Source organism: Lepidochelys olivacea (genome assembly GCF_965140295.1).
Source record: "Lepidochelys olivacea isolate rLepOli2 genome assembly, chromosome: 1".
Classification (NCBI taxonomy): domain Eukaryota; kingdom Metazoa; phylum Chordata; order Testudines; family Cheloniidae; genus Lepidochelys; species Lepidochelys olivacea.
The window spans coordinates 27,399,412-27,413,516 of NC_140411.1; the positions used below are offsets into that span (position 1 = coordinate 27,399,412).

At 48.4% G+C, this 14,105-nt stretch overlaps 1 protein-coding gene across 1 annotated transcript in view; it reads left to right on the forward strand.

Moving 5' to 3' along the window:
* Positions 1–5,486: 5,486 nt before the first annotated feature.
* The window catches only part of FAT3 (FAT atypical cadherin 3), a 561,724-nt gene continuing 553,105 nt past the window's right edge, over positions 5,487–14,105 (forward strand). The window contains exon 1 of the mRNA XM_084627262.1: positions 5,487–6,324. The gene's annotated coding sequence lies outside the window, so the exon portion shown is untranslated. The remainder of the gene's footprint in view (positions 6,325–14,105) is intronic.

Sequence of the window (14,105 nt, forward strand, 5' to 3'; positions counted from 1 at the left end):
AGCAGCTCTTCGCATTAATTCCAGTGTTTCATAATTCATGACAATATGCTGAGATTTATTTTTAAGAGTGTGCTGCAGGTTCAGTTAAGATCAGATGTAAAATCAGTCTCTCTGTCCCTTCTTGGAGCTCTTGGAAGCCTTTTGTCCTCTGACTTGGTTTTATTTTTTCTTTACCTTAGGCTTAGCTGAATAATCATTAACTATAATTTCAACATCAATTCCTGAGTAGATTAAAAAGTAAAATTATATATCCCACTAGTGGTTTATTTAGATCTTCATTAATTTGGTCATCTTTGCAGGAGGGTGACAAGATTTCCCTTGCTGTTTGCTTAGAACAGGGGTGGGCAAACTTTTTGGCCCGAGGGCCACATCTGGGTGGGGAAATTGCTTGCAGGGCCATGAATGTAGGGCTGGGGCAGGGGGTTGGGGTGTGGGAGGGAGTGCGGGAGGGGGTGTGGTGTGCAAGAAGGGGCTCAGGGCAAGGGGTTGGGGAAGAGGAGAGGTGTGGGGTGTACGAGGGGGCTCAGGGAAGGGGGTTGGGGTGCAGGAGGGGATGTGGAGTGCGGCAGGGGGCTCCAGGCAGGGGGTTGGGGTGCAGGAGGGGATGCGGAGTGCGGCAGGGGGTTGGGGTGCAGGCAGGGGGCTCAGGGCAGGGAGTTGGGGTGCAGGGTGCAGGAGGGATTCCAACTCCGGCACCGATTACCTGACCACCCCCCGCGCCTGCCCTGGCCCTGCGCCGCTCCCGGAAGCAGACGGCACCACTTCCCTGCAGCCCCTGGCCGGTAGGAGCTTCGGGGGAGGTACCCACAGGTGAGGGCAGTGCGCGGAGCCCTCCGTTCCCCCCACCCACCCCCAGAAGCCGCAGGGACGTGGTATTGGCCGCTTCAGGGAGCGGCAGGGGGCCCGCGGCGCCATGGGGGTGGCAATCTTGTGGGCCGGATCTGGCACACGGGCCGTAGTTTGCCCACCCCTGGTTTAGAAGATGGCATATGGAGATCAAGAAGCAATTTCCAGAGTGGTGTTTGTAGAGTATGATAACATGATATATCAGACATGATAGTTGTGTTATTTTGTTTTCAATAGTAATTCTATAGATGACTATGTTTTAGGATCAGCTGGATCGAGTAGACTGAGATGGGACTTGGGAGTCAGGAGACCTAGGTTCAGTTGCTGACTGACACAACTCACTTAACCACTCTGGGCCTAATTCTCCTCTCACAGCAGTGTAAATCAGGGGTAACTCCATTGAAGTTGATGAAGTTACACCATGTAAAAAACTGGTACGAGAGGACAGTATGGTCCTCTATGCCTTAGTTACTCCCCATGCAAACTGTTTCCCTCCTTTAGAAAAGTAATCTACAACTGAACAAAATGCTACATCCATACAAAGTGCTATTGCTAATCAACAGAATTCCCTCCCTACTGGGGATAGTTCAGAGAAGAGCAGCAAAAATCATTACAGGGCTGGAGGGATTGATTAATAAGGAAAAACTGAACTAACTACTAATACTCATTAGCATTTATCTACTGTAACCCTCAGTAAATATATAGACAGAGGAAGGCTTGGCAGAACTAGACTTTTTAATTTTTTAAATAATTTTGACAGATAATATCAATGTTTATTTTTAAGCACTTTTTTTCTATTTTTAGCAATTAAAATTTTCAGAGTTGCAGGAAATTATGGGGCTCTGACAATTATTGAATGACAGTAGACATTGAAATTCAAATCGTTAAAACACAAATTGTCACATGTCAAAATACACAAAGTAAATATCCTTAAATCAAACTCTAATAAGTTCCCAAGCGGCAGTGTTCTTGCTTTTCTTATCTGTAAATTTCATTTATTATCAATGGAAATATTTTGTCATCAGTCTGTGCATATATGGTGAAATCAATGCTTACTGACATTTACCGATAAAAATTTGAATACCTTCCAATCTGATATATAGACTTTGGCTAAGTGACAACTAAGGGGGATCTACAACAGATGTAAGTCTGTAAATATCTGAAGGGTGTATTATCAAAGGATAGAATTAAGAAAATAGAAATTTAGGCCAAATATTGAATGGGCGATAGGTGGAATAGAGAAAGAACCTGTCCTGACAGTGAAATCCATAAAATTGTGGAATAGTTTTCCCAGGAGAAGCAGTGGAAGCCCTATCAGAAGGCTAAACAAAGGACTGTGCAATATTGTAACAAATTCAGTGCAACACTTTTCAGAAGTACATGACAACAGTAGGGACGGCACTGCAGTCTTCATACTTCCTACTCCGCAAATACAGCCTCCTCCCATTTGAGTTAAAGGTAAATATAAGCAGTATACGCAAAAAGAAAAGGAGGACTTGTGGCACCTTAGAGACTAACCAATTTATTAGAGCATAAGCTTTCGTGAGCTACAGCTCACTTCCTCAGATGCATATCGTGGAAACTGCAGCAGGCTTTATATATACACAGAGAATATGAAACAATACCTATTCCCACCCCACTGTCCTGCTGGTAATAGCTTATCTAAAGTGATTTCCAGCACAAATCCAGGTTTTCTCACCCTCCACCCCCCCACACAAATTCACTCTCCTGCTGGTGATAGCCCATCCAAAGTGACAACTCTTTACACAATGTGCATGACAATCAAGCTGGGCTATTTCCTGCATAAATCCAGGTTCTCACATCCCCCCCACCCCCATACAAGCAGTATAAGAACTTTGACACACAGTTCTGATTCTTTCCAGTAGAGGGCAGAGGTGTACACATACACTAGCCAGTTCATTACAATAATTTGTAAGGAACAAAATTGCAGTGGCATGGAACACAATCTATCCCAGTATTTTAATTTATAGTTAGAGGAATTTGTGTTTAGTTTTATTTATGTTTTTATAATGTTACCATTCACCCACAGAGGCAGTTCAAAAATATAAAGAAAAATAGCCAATATCTCAAAAAGACGACTTAAGAAACAGTACTGTATAACATTATCTGCAAGGTCTTTTGGAAGCTAAGGAGCACTGTTTTTATACTAGGACTGGGGAGATCTGGGTTCCTGGCTCCAGAGGTGGATTACGGTTTTGTGGGGCCCTGGGCTGGAGCAAGTGGGGGCCCCTTCCACCTGAAGTCCCCCCACCCCTCCCCCGGCGTTCCTGCAGGGGAAATGGGGTTGGGGTGAATGGGGCTTACCACACCTTGCAGGTGCCCCTGCGCCCTGACCCCGCTCCCTGGCAGGAGCGCTGGGTGGAGGGGGAGCAGGGTAGGTGTGCGGGGGCACCCATTTTTCCAGGGCCGCCCAATTGGTTGGGGCCCCTGGACATGGGTCCTGTTAGCCCAGTGGCTAATCCCTCAGCTAAATCAGTTTTTCTCCCAATACCACCTGTAATATACTATATTTTCCTTCCCAGTATATGTTGTTCTTGACTGTGCAGAGTATAAGCTCTTAGGAACAGGACTATTCCTTACTTTGTGTTTCTATAGTACCTAGCACAATGCTCCCCTGGTCTCAGCTGTAGCTTCTTGAGACTACCAAAAAACAAATATTAATAAACTTTTAGTAGTAGTAGTAAATTTCGCTGGATGACCCATTATGAGAAAAACAAACATTAGTATAAAATGACTTGTAGTGTAGTTTTGTTTTAGTAAAAGGTAACATTGCCTATGTACTTCTGCCATGGGGCATTCACACTTTTAGTTGTAGTCAGTAGGGTTTTAAAATAAACAATCAGTGTTTGATGTTTGTTTGTTTGTTTGTTTTGTTGGCTACAGTCTGGCCCTCTTGTTTTGTGCTTATTGGCCTGGATAGTGTGATTAATGTGGGCTTTTGCTGGGTTTTTTCCACCTTCACACTAATTTACAGCAGCAGATTGCCCAATGCATGCTGAGTGTTTTATGAGATCAGTGGAGAGAGCAATGCTGACAGTGGTTTTCATGGGGAACTTTTCACCTGTCCTCTGGTTGGAAGTCATGTTTAGCAACTGTGACCAACAGTAAAGGGGTAGGCAAGAAAAGAGTGAAAGAGCAACAGACTAGAAAATAAACAAAATTAACACTTCAAAGCAGTTTCACTGGTGATAGCTGTCTCTCTCAGATGTAGTACATAAGCCATAAGTGACTGTACAAGCAGGGAACTGGATTCCATCTCTACACAGGGAGACAAACAGATTTAGAGATGACCTACCTTATCATAACACCCCATTAAAATAGGGATCGTTGAGCATCACCATCAACACAAATGGGAAGACATTGCCAACTATACAGAAAATGTTCTCAATGGTAGAACAAGAGGGGCTCCTTGGGCAGATTTACCCTTAGCACAGCAAAAGTGCCATAATGGACATACAGTTCAGCAACATGAATATGCATATTGTGAAACAAGTAATAAGTACCCTAGTACATAAAAGCCTACCCCAGTACTCAAAAATGAAGTGGCTCTCAACCCAAATAACTACAGAGGCATAATCCACTCTTGTATTTCCTGCTCCCAACAGTCCCAACAAGCCAATGGAGTGAAAAATCTGAAAATGCTCAAGATGCTAGACCCTACATAATACCAATATATGAAACACTGGGAAGAAATCAACCTTGTACACTGCTACAAATCCTTGTGCAGAGCTATCACAGCAGACTACCCTCACTACGGTGAAACTAGCAAAGCTAAGCTGGACTCTTACCAAGTGCAGAATCCATGAATACAAACTAGACATGAAAACTGGAAGTCCTGAAGCACCATTCAACCCCAGGTAGGAATCGATGGGACAGAGAAGAAATTGAGACACCTAAGCTGGGAATGGGTGACAGGGGATGAATCACTTGATTACCTATTCTGTTCATTCCCTCTGAGGCACCTGGCATTGGCCACTGTTGGTAGACTGGATACTGGGCTAGATGGACCTTTGGTCTGACCCAGTATGGCTGTTCTTATATTCCAGGTTCTGACATACAAGAAAGCATGAGAAAGATATTTCCTGTAATTATCAACCAAGATAAAAGATTTTTCACACACACACACAAAAAAAGGGGAAAAGCTGCCAGATGAAAAACAAGCAATAAAAGAAGGCAGCTGGCTCAAAAATTAAGCTGCTAGCTCGATTTGTGGGGTACATAGGTTTAGTTCCTTGATCCACCCCAGGCTTCCTGTGTGGCCTTAGGTAAATCATTTAAGGAGGAATTTTTAAAAATGCCTAAGTGACTTAGGTTCCTAACTCCTATCCCATTGACTTTCACTAAGGCCTAGGAACTTCCCAAAACTAGGTACTTTTGAAAGTCTCAGCCTGTGTCTCTCAGTTCCTCATCTCTAAAATGGGGATACAAGCAGCTCCCTACCTCACAAGGGTGTTGGCAAGATAGACATTAAATATTGTTTCAGAGTAGCAGCTGTGTTAGTCTGTATTCGCAAAAAGCTGGTATTTTCCACTGAATGCATCCCATGAAGTGAGCTGTAGCTCACGGAAGCTGATGCTCAAATAAATTGGTTAGTCTCTAAGGTGCCACAAGTACTCCTTTTCTTTTTATTAAATATTGCAAGCGAGACAGCTATTGAGCATAGTATAGGACCATAGATAATGACTCATCACCCATAACTACCCGCCAGGGGATCGGGGTAAACAACAGTAAGGAGCAAGGGCCGCGGGATAAAAGCAGAAACACACTGGGAAGCCCTGTCCAGATCTCGGGCTTTTACAGTGCACCGTGTGGCTCGCCCTGCCACTGAAGGAGTATTGCATCGAGCTGAGGGTGTAGCCCGTGGAGCCTTCCCTGCGCCGGTGGGATGGGTTGAGGCAGATGTGAGAGGCTGCAGGGTGGGTGTGTAGGAGCGCGGCAGCTGGGGATGGGAGAGAAGAACTCGTGAGGTCTGCCTGCTGTGACGGGAAGGAGGCAGGCGCTTGCGAGGATCCAGGGCGAGCCGTGTGTGTCTTTGAGGGGAAGAAGAGGCACCAGGGAGGCTGTGGAGAGCGAGCGTCTCTCAGCCGGGATGAGCGGACACAGAGGCTGAGCGTCTGTGTTCCCCAGAGAGCAGGCGGCAGGAGCGGGGTGAGTGTGGGTCTGTCTCTCTGCTAGGGAGAGGCTGGCAAGGGGAAGAAGAGGCGGCGACACGGGAGCGGGCTCTCCTCCCGGTAGGCTGCGCTGTGACCAGACCGGCGGGTTGGGATCGCCCCCTTCCCCCTCCGCTCAGAGCCCCCAGGCAGAGTCCGGAGCTGCGCGCCGAGCCTCCAGCCGTCTCCTCCCGGCTCCAGTCCCGGGCTGCGCGCTGCACCGGGAGGGCGCAGCGGGGCTGGCTCCCGGGCTCATGGAGACCGTGCAGCGGAGGAAGCCCCGGAGCTGATGCCGCTGGAGGGAAGGGTGCGGCGCCTTTGCTTCTTGGGGTTGGCCGGTCCCTTTGCAGAGCCGGGCGGGCAGGAGCGGGCTGGGGGATACGCGTGGAAACTTTCCACCTTGCAAACTTGCCTGGGCGTGCACAGCCCGCGGTGCCGCTAGCGTGGGACGCCGAGGAAGGTGCAGCAGCCCCAGTGCACGCTCCGAAGGGGCTCCGCGCGATAGGGAAGTTCGCATGTGCAAGTTGCAAAACTTAAACCGGTTCGGTTTTCGTAAAGCAGGAGAAACTCCCCTTAGGCCGATGCAAATTGCTGACCCCAGCCCGTCGGGTGTGTTTGATCTTTATCTGTAGCTCAGTGGCTCTCCGGGTGAGCTGTGCTTTTGCAAAGGGAGGAAGCAAGTGGGGTTCCCCCCCCCCTGCAGTGCAATCCTGCTGCTAGTGAGTGTTCTCCTGCTTTGCACCAGATTTAAACACAGTCGGAGGCTGGGGCGCGGGGGAGTTTTCTGCTTATGCTGTTCAGCTGCGTTCGTTACTAGCCCAGCCGATCGCGGTGCCTGGCGGAGGCTTGCTGCTGCTCTGGGCTCTGCTCTGCTGCTCTCCGCGTGGAAGGGGAGTTCGCCTTCCCCAATCCCGTCTCTTCGCGGCGTGACTTGCTCGTTGGAGGTGCGGGGGGAAGGGGCGGTTACTGTGCTGCGCTTTGCATGGCTGCAGAGGGGGGTTTCCCCGGGAGGTGGCGGCGGGGCTGCTGCGGCCGGAGACCAGCAGAGAGAATCGCTCAGCTGCTCCCTGCTTGGGGGCTGGCAGCGCGGACTCTGCCCGGTGGGGGTCGCACAGGGGAAGTGTTTGCAATGGGCAGTGCTGGAGGGTGGGGGGAGGGGAGACTGCTCTCCCCGTCGCTCCCAATCGTGCCCTGGGGGCCGGTCGCTTTCGTTTGGATTTCTGCACGTTTGAAACAAGTTTGGTTTTTTTGCGGGGGGGGGTGAGCGTTGCAATAATCTCTCACCTCTCCCTTGGCTGCTGCCTGGGATCGGGCGGAGGGAACAGATCTCGCTTTGCCTTTGCGGTTAATGATTAGTTCAGCCTTTGTAGGGCAGCCGCAGGAGGGTTGCTGGGGCCTCGGACCGTTTCCATCCCCGCTGCATTGGTTTGCAAATGGGACTGAATTTCCATTTGCTAACATAAAGGAGCTAAAAGAAATCATCAGATGACCGTGTTTCCACTTGCTGGTAAATGTAGGCATGGAGCAAAACCTGCCCTAGTTTGGGGACTGGTAAATGTGGTTTTCCCACCCCTAACTTCTATGATTAGGAGACCGTTGTACTTCTTTTGCTATTTCTGGAACCCTGCCGGATTATTTACGGGGGCAACCCCCGCGCCCTTCCCCCAGTCGCTAAAGAGACGTATCGTTGTGTGCCTTGTATTTTGTTCTTGGTGGCTTCGTGCCCTTGCTTTGTTGTTTAGAGGATTAAAAGGTTTGACGATTGTCCTCAGTCCCAGATCCAATTAAAATAAATGCAAGTAAGCGGGACATAAAAGAAGGGAAAACTCCGATAGCTCTCCGGAGCAGCAAGCTTACCTTGTTCCAGAGACAATGCTCCGGGAAATGCGTGCGTTCCCTCTCTCCTCCTTTTCTCTCCCTTTGCATTGCTGTCAGACTCCGCCAGGAGCATCCTTTGCTCGGTGTTTGTCAAAAATCTAACTCGCCTCTCTCCAGGAGAAGATGTGTTCTCCACCGGCATAGTCACTGATAGTATGTAGCAGAGGCTTTACTTATGAATGGTCAGGTTCCTGGCGGAGGAATTAGCAGCTGAAAAAGAGAGAGCTCTGAGAATTAGGGAGGAGAAATCCTGCCCTGTTCGCTAACCGCTGAGGGGTGCCCTTGCTTTCACTGGTCGCTTAGAAGCAGTTATATAGGGGGTATACACCGGAGCTGGGAAACCAGGGCGCCATGAAACAGCGAGGGTCCAGTTCTTGCTCCCCATTTTTGGTGACCCACAGCTTATCCTTTAAATTTAACCAAAGTTGCTCTTGTTTCCTTGAAGAAACCGTGTTGGTGGCGCTAGGAAAAGAACAGACGATCCCTCTGGAGCCAGTCTGTGGTCCCGAGATGCTGCTGTGAAAGAGTTCACAGAACCGTGTGCCCAAAAGATGTTGCAGGCCGGCTGAGAAACCCAAATTAGAACCAATTTACTGGCGCTCCAGAAAGCAGCGAGGTAGCTCTGCTTCTTTCTTTTCCAGTGCCTGTGCATCTAGTGTTATCGCGGATAATCAGTAGGTTGCCTTGACTGTACTTGCCTTCAGATGTTAAGCTTTTTTTAAAGGGCAAGAGCCTTGCTTTCTAACTAAAAGTTGTATCTCTTGGAATCTTACTACCTATATAGTAACACCTGTTAACTAGCAATAAGGTGAGGGTGCCCATTGACCTGTGTGTTATGCTATTTTACTACTGTGATGACGGCCATATAAAACACTCGGTTCTTTCAGTGCAGTCCTTGTTTCTGACATAAGTGCATTATATTTTAACAAGTTACGTTTTCATTGTTGCCATTCTCCAGTACGGCAATATGACCTGATGTAACCTAGTTGATAGATTATGTCAAATAGAATGAAGTGGGCAATTATACCTGAGTAGGGTGTCTAGCCATTACTTGCTGATAGGATTTAGTAGCTCTTATTCCATTACGGACGTAAATATGTTTGGAGTTCTCAAATGTTTGTGACACATGCAAACAGTACAAATGTTGCTCAGATTAATAGTTTTCTTTTACTTGTATGAGAAAAATCTGTGGGGTAGGAGAGGATTTGTTATCCCAAGCAGTCCCAATACAGGATATAGAATACCTTTCATCTCTTGGATGCAGGTTTGAATCAAGCACAGGTCAGTAGTGACTAAAATTTTTGTTTTTGTGTTTCTTTTCTTTTCTTTTTTTTTTACCATCTTATGGCTATTTGATGACTTATGTGAATGGTTTTGTGACTTGTCTCTAGTTCACATCACCAAAGCTGCTTGCACATTTAGCATCCTGATGGTTTTGGCTAGAAGGCCAAAGACAGAATGGGCAGGGAGACCGAACTACTAGACCAGTGGTGGAATCCTGCCTCAGCTGAAGTCAGTGGCAGCTTTGCCCCAGGCTTCAGTGAGACCAGAGTTTCACACTAGAAGTAATCTCTACTAGGCTGGGAGGCACAGTGGTATATAATGTGAAGAAGCTCTCACTCCTGCCACCCATGCTGTGTCTGTTCAGTGGCTCAACAGAAGATTTAAGGGAGACGGCGGGTGAGGTAATATCTTCTATTGGTCCAACTTCTGTTGGTGAGAGAGACAAGCTTTTGAGCTACACAGAGCTCTTCTTCAGGTCTGGGAAATGTACTAAAAGTGTTACAGGTAAGTACAAGGTGGAGCCACTTGTTTAGCAAGTAGTTAATGCATATTTCAAGGGATCATTCAAGGTGAAATGGCCCATTAACACTTCTCCAGTCCTAGGGGGGCAGGACAGGTGGGAAAAAACGGTGGTAGGGGGCTTAAGTAGGTTATAGATTGTTGTAATAAGCCATAAATCCAGTGTTTCTATTCAGCAAGCTCTCCGCAGACCAGGTTACAGCAACTCAAAGCAGCACCAGACCCTGCCAGAAGAACAGCAAAATCTGGAGACATATCTCCACCGCTACAGTACATCTACCCCCACAACACATCTTTCAAGATCCATTCCTATCACAACATGTGGTGTACCTCATCCCCCAAACAACTTTGTGGATGAAACCAGACAATCACTATGCCCTCACATGAACTCACACAGAAAAATAAGACAAAAATACCACATCACCTGTGTGGGAACACTTTTCACAAAGCCATCACTTTATATCTGACTTATCAGTCCTCATTCTCAAAGGAAACCTGCCCAGTACCTTCAAAAGACAAGCCCAGGAGTTGAAATTCATAACTTTGGTAGATACTAAAAATCATGGACTGAACAGAGATGCTGGATTCATGGCTCATGACAGCAATATATAACTCACTTAACCCCTCCCCCATCTTTTTTTTTTCTTTTCTCCCCCATAACTGCAGAGGTTAATGGGCCACTTCACCTTGAATGGTCCCTTGAAATGTGTGTTAACTACCTATGCTAAACAATCTGTTCCACCTTGTATTTAGCTGGGACACTCTGGGTATGTCTACACTGGCAGAGTTACAGCGCCGGCAGTTATCGCTCTGAAGGGAAACCGCTGTTGTGTGTTCACACTGTCAGCTGCCTGCGCAATAGCGTGTGCACACTTGTGGCACTTGCAGCAGTATTAGGAGCGGTGCACTCTGGGTAGCTATCCCAGACAGCATCTCTCCCTCTCCTGCCGGTAAGAGTTGTGGGAAGGCAGAGGGGGTCATGGGGCATCCTGGGTTCTGTCCCACTGTCCCGTGATGCGTTGCTTCGCATCCCAGCAGTCCCTGTGCTTCTGTCCACATTTGGCGCCATCTTTCAACGGTTTGTGTACTGAGCGCTCTGCCTCTTCGGTCTGTAGGAATGGATCCTGAACTGTCGACCAGTGTGCTGCTTGCTCTGACTAGCACGTCATGAGTGGCAGTGGAGCTATTCCTTAAACTACAAAGGCAAGAGGAGTGCGACATTGATCTCGCCACGCGTAGTAGCTATGACACGAGATTGCTTGTGGCATTCACGGAGGTGCTGACCACAGTGGAACGCCACTCTTGGGCTTGGGAAATAAGCACTGTGTGGTGGGATCACATCGTGATGCACGTCTGGGGTGACAAGCAGTGGCTGCAGATCTTTTGGATGAGGAAACCAACATTCATGGGACTGTGTGATGAGCTCCCCCCAGCCCTGTGGCACAAGGACATGAGAATGAGAGCTGCCCTGCCTTTGGAGAAGCCCATGGCGATTGCACTGTGGAAGCTGGCTACTCCAGACTGCTACCGATCGGTCGCTAACCAGTTTGGATTGGAAAAGTCGACGGTTGGACTCGTGTTGACAGAAGTGTTCAGGGACGTTAATTGCATCCTGCTGTGGAAGACCATGACTCTGGGCAACGTGACATTGTGGATGGCTTTGCACAAATGGGCTTCCCTAACTGTGGAGACGTGATAGATGGCACGCACATTCCAATTCTGGCACTAGACCACCTAGCTACCAAGTACATTAATTGCAAGGGGTATATCTCAATAGTTCTCCAGGCACTTGCGGATCACCGTGGGTGTTTCACAGTCATGAACGCAGGCTGGTCCAGAAAGGTGCATGACGCATGCATTTGGAACAGTGGCCTGTTCAGGAAGCTGCAAGCAGGGACTGTCTTCCTGGTCCAGAAGGTCACAGTAGGGGAAGTCAAAGTGCCCATTGTGATCCTGGGAGACCCAGCCTACCCTCTAATGCCGTGCCTTATGAAGCCATACATGGGGCAACTTGACAGAAGCAAGGAGCAGTTCAAAAACAGGCTGTGAAAGTGCAGAATGACTGTTGAGTGTGCATTCGGCAGTTTAAAAGCCCGCTGGTGCTGCCTTTATGGGAAGTTGGACCTGGCTGATGACAATATTCTAATGCTTATCGCCTCGCCGTGTGCTGTATGCTCAATAATATTTGTGAAGGGAAGGGTGAAAGCTTCAGTCAGGGCTGGACCACAGAGACTCAGCGCCTGGAGGCTGCGTTTGAGCCACCAGAGACCAGGGCTATTAGAGGGGTGCAACGCAGGGACATAAGGATCAGGGATGCCTTGAGGCAGCTATTTGAAACTGAAAGCCACTAATATTTGTTGCTGTGCTTGGGAATGCAGTGCTTATAATGCTAGGAGGTGATTGTGATTGGTGCAGACAATGTAATGTGAAGGTTTAACATAATTGTGGCTTTGCAGGGCTCTGTTTGCTTTCAATTAATAGAATAAAGATTGCTTTCAAACCAACACAATTCTTTTATTAAAAAACAACAACTGGAGGAGAGAGTCAAACCAAAAAAAAACCCTCAAGTGATGGGGATGGGAGAAGGGAGGGTCCCAGGACGGCTAAAGCTGTAGCTCACGATAGCTTATGCTCAAATAAATTGGTTAGTCTTAAGGTGCCACAAGTCCTCTTTTTCTTTTTGCGAATACAGACTAACACGGCTGTTACTCTGAAACCTAAAGATTTGTGTATGTCCAGGGATCATATCCAGCCTTCTCCTTTGGAGTACAATGCAGCGGGTACTGTACTTCAGCAGGGCCAAACTGCAGAGGGATGGGTGTTGAATGCAGTGGATAGTGGGAATCTGCAGTGGTGGACTGTGATGGGGGAGGAGTGGAATGCTGTGGGTACAGACGAGCCAGGAGGTAGATAAGAGTGTGGAGGTGGTGTCTGGGGGGTACATGGGAGTATCACCTGGAACGTGTCCTCTTGGCACTCCATAATGTTTAAGAGTCGCTCCGTGGCTTCATTCTGGTGTGCCGCATTCTCCTTTTGGTCTCTCTTCTTGCAGTTCTGCCACTCCTTCAATTCCTATTTCTCGGCCACAGAGTGCATCATAACACCACACAGAAAATCCTCCTTAGTTCTTCTTGGCCACTTTCTAATTCTGCAACCTGTTCAGCCTCCAGAAACAAAGAGGGAGGCTGGGCTCCCACAGTCATCTCTCTGAAGTTTAATTGCAACATTTTATAGCAGCAGTATTGTTTGCAACACAGACAACACTGATTCAGTGCTTTAAAACACAGCCAGTACTCACACACCTGTCACTAACTGGCTGACCCCAGGCAAGCACATATGAGCGACAGGACCCCCAAAATAGTGAGTAGTTGCAGGGGCAAGGTAGATCACTCTTCCCAGCCCCTGCTGTACACTGGGCATGTGGCTCTTGGGGAGAGGCAGCAATGTAGGGGGGCCTGATAATCATTCCTGTCCCCACACTTTCCAAAGGATGTGATCATTATGGAAGATATCTCGCTGCTGAGGGTGAGCAGGAAATCATGGGAGGGTCTTCTCCAACACTGCGGCTTCCACCCCGGCCTCTATGTTGCTCGCCTGTGTGCAGAAATGGTGTTCTCGCCCCTCCAACCATGATGGCACAGTGGCACGGGAAAGTTACCGTTAATAGGGCAAGAAACAAAGCAGCTCTGCCAAAGAACCCAGGGCAGCGGATTGCCCAGTATCTCCATGAGAGTTTTGCTGAAGATCTCTGAGGCAGATTCCTGTGAAGTGAGGAAGTCAATCAACAGCCTGTTCCGCTGCTTAGACGCGGCATGCGGCAGGAGACAAGCCTGCTTTCTGCAGCCCTCCTGCCCCCAACAACTCACTTCAGCGATTCCCAAAATCAAATCCACGTACCAGGGGCCTCCTCTCCTGTTTGCGCTTCACCAATCTCCGACAGCTGTGACTGGCTAGCCTCTTCCGGGGTAGAAAAGAGCTCCTGGCTGCATGCATCTCTGACCTCCGAGTCATCATCTGCCTCTGGGTCCCCCTCCACATCCTCGTCCAAGATTTCCTCCTCCTGGCTCAGTCCACTCTCGACTGGCATGCGAACCACTGAAGTATCTACAGGGGTCTTCGCAGTGGAGGTGAGGTCACCGCTGAGTATTGCGTCCAGCTCTTTGTAGAACCGGCAGCTCGTGGGTGCAGCTGCGGAGCAGAAGTTTGCCTCCTGCACCTTCTAGTAGGCGTTCCGCAGCTCCTTCACTTTGACCCGCACTGCATTGTGTCCCGGTCATGGCCCCTTTCTGTCATGCATCATGAAATCTGTCTGTAGGTATCATAACTCCTATGACTGAAGAGCAGCTGGGAGTAGACAGCCTCCTCTCACCAAATGCTTATGAAGTCCAGCTTGGCTTTGCTCCAAGT